Genomic DNA, 2500 nt, shown 5'->3' with positions numbered 1-2500 from the left:
CATTTAGTGGGATTTCCTAAGTTTGTCAGCTGGCTCTTGTTGGCGCTCCAGTGGCGCAATCGGTTAGCGCGCGGTACTTATACAGCAGTATGCTGCGGAGCAATGCCGAGGTTGTGAGTTCGAGGCTCACCTGGAGCACTCCCCTTTTCTCGGTCAGCTTATTCCAATAGGTTTTGCTTCAACGACAATGTTCATCAAGTGTGAGATTGATAGAAAATACGAATAAAATAAAATCTGCACACGCAGACATACATATACTTATGTATGTGTATATGTGTATGTATCTGCACACGCATACATACATATACTTATGTATGTGTGTGTGTGTGTGTGTGTGTGTGTGTGTGTGTGTGTGTGTGTGTGTGTGTGTGTGTGTGTGTATATATATATATGTGTGTGTGTGTGTGTGTGTGTATATATATGTTTGTGTGTGTGTGTGTATATATATATATGTGTGTGTATGTATTTACAAATGAAAAGATAGATTGAATGAATGAATGCATGAATATTTGAAAAAGCCTGAAAGGCGGTGTAAGAGTTTGCTTCTGATCACAAAATATGATTCTAATCAAGGGAGAAGAAAACATGGGTTGGAGATGCCGGGGATTGAACCCGGGGCCTCATACATGCAAAGCATGCGCTCTACCACTGAGCTACATCCCCGAGTGAAAGGTGTGCAGCAGTGTGAGCAATTGACCCCCTTTCATTTGTGAGGCAACCTCTCCCGTTCCAGGGTCTCATGTTCCAGGGTTTTCGTAAACCAGCAGACGAGGTGGCCGAGTGGTTAAGGCGATGGACTGCTAATCCATTGTGCTCTGCACGCGTGGGTTCGAATCCCATCCTCGTCGGCTTTTGGCACTTTTTCCTCCGTGGCCTGGGGCTCTCTGTCCCTGTGCAGCCTCGACCTGCGTTTGGCTCTAGGGCACTACAGCTAGCGCGTTGGACTGTGCTGAGCTGTGTGGTGTGATTAAAAGGTTGTGGCTCAGTTCCAGCACTCACGCAAGATTTTCTCCTTCGTTAGCACATTAAAATTGAAATGCATCTTTCTATTCTTGTTTTTTTTAATAAACAAACCAAGAACATGGAGGCACTGTGGCCTGGGGCTCGCCTTCCCTGCGCAGCTATCACCTGTGTTTGTCTCTGGGGCACTACAGGTAGCTCGTTGGACTGTGCTGAGCTGTGTGGTGTGATTAAAAGGTTGTGGCTCAGTTCCAGCACTCACGCAAGATTTTCTCCTTCGTTTACACATTAAAATTGAAATACATCTTCTTTCTATTCTTGTTGTTTTTAATAAACAAACCAAGAACATTGAGGAACTGTAGCCTGGGGCTCTCCGTCCCTGCGCAGCTATCACCTGTGTTTGGCTCCGTGGCACTACAGGTAGCTCGTTGGACCGTTCTTGTTGGCTTTTGGCACTTTTTCCTCCGTGGCCTGGGGCTCTCTGTCCCTGTGCAGCCTCGACCTGCGTTTGGCTCTAGGGCACTACAGCTAGCGCGTTGGACTGTGCTGAGCTGTGTGGTGTCATTAAAAGGTTGTGGCTCAGTTCCAGCACTCACGCAAGATTTTCTCCTTCGTTTACACAATAAAATTGAAATACATCATTTTACTGTTGTTGTTGTTAATAAAGAAACCAAGGACATTGAGGCGCTGCTGGGATTTGAACCCAGGATCTCCTGTTTACTAGACAGGCACTTTAACCAACTAAGCCACAACGCCCTGCTGTTGCCAGTGCCTTACTTCTTGGCTTGCAGAAGTGAAGGGCTTTGTTGCAGTCCCAAGATGTGCCTTCCATTTAGTGGGATTTCCTAAGTTTGTCAGCTGGCTCTTGTTGGCGCTCCAGTGGCGCAATCGGTTAGCGCGCGGTACTTATACAGCAGTATGCTGCGGAGCAATGCCGAGGTTGTGAGTTCGAGGCTCACCTGGAGCACTCCCCTTTTCTCGGTCAGCTTATTCCAATAGGTTTTGCTTCAACGACAATGTTCATCAAGTGTGAGATTGATAGAAAATACGAATAAAATAAAATCTGCACACGCAGACATACATATACTTATGTATGTGTATATGTGTATGTATCTGCACACGCATACATACATATTATGTATGTGTGTGTGTGTGTGTGTGTGTGTGTGTGTGTGTGTGTGTGTGTGTGTGTGTGTGTGTGTGTGTGTGTGTGTGTATATATATATATGTGTGTGTGTGTGTGTCTGTGTATATATATGTTTGTGTGTGCGCGTGTATATATATGTGTATGTATGTATTTACAAATGAAAAGATAGATTGAATGAATGAATGCATGAATATTTGAAAAAGCCTGAAAGGCGGTGTAAGAGTTTGCTTCTGATCACAAAATATGATTCTAATCAAGGGAGAAGAAAACATGGGTTGGAGATGCCGGGGATTGAACCCGGGGCCTCATACATGCAAAGCATGCGCTCTACCACTGAGCTACATCCCCGAGTGAAAGGTGTGCAGCAGTGTGAGCAATTGACCCCCTTTCATT

General features: G+C 45.3%; 6 non-coding genes across 6 annotated transcripts; 3 read left to right on the top strand and 3 right to left on the bottom strand.

The window, feature by feature from the left end:
- Positions 1-44: 44 nt before the first annotated feature.
- On the top strand, positions 45-138 carry trnai-uau. Its single transcript has 2 exons — positions 45-82; positions 103-138. It is a non-coding gene; the product is annotated as a tRNA-Ile (tRNA).
- Positions 139-591: 453 nt separating this feature from the next.
- On the bottom strand, positions 592-663 carry trnaa-ugc. Its single transcript has one exon. It is a non-coding gene; the product is annotated as a tRNA-Ala (tRNA).
- Positions 664-766: 103 nt separating this feature from the next.
- trnas-gcu lies at positions 767-848 on the top strand. The gene has a single exon. It is a non-coding gene; the product is annotated as a tRNA-Ser (tRNA).
- Positions 849-1642: 794 nt separating this feature from the next.
- Positions 1643-1716, bottom strand: trnat-agu. Its single transcript has one exon. It is a non-coding gene; the product is annotated as a tRNA-Thr (tRNA).
- A 117-nt stretch (positions 1717-1833) lies between these two features.
- On the top strand, positions 1834-1927 carry trnai-uau. Its single transcript has 2 exons — positions 1834-1871; positions 1892-1927. It is a non-coding gene; the product is annotated as a tRNA-Ile (tRNA).
- Positions 1928-2383: 456 nt separating this feature from the next.
- On the bottom strand, positions 2384-2455 carry trnaa-ugc. The gene has a single exon. It is a non-coding gene; the product is annotated as a tRNA-Ala (tRNA).
- Between the last annotated feature and the right edge of the window lie 45 nt (positions 2456-2500).

This window comes from Polyodon spathula, unplaced genomic scaffold (genome assembly GCF_017654505.1).
Source record: "Polyodon spathula isolate WHYD16114869_AA unplaced genomic scaffold, ASM1765450v1 scaffolds_2340, whole genome shotgun sequence".
In the NCBI taxonomy this organism is placed as follows: domain Eukaryota; kingdom Metazoa; phylum Chordata; class Actinopteri; order Acipenseriformes; family Polyodontidae; genus Polyodon; species Polyodon spathula.
This window is presented reverse-complemented; position numbering and strand designations above follow the sequence as displayed.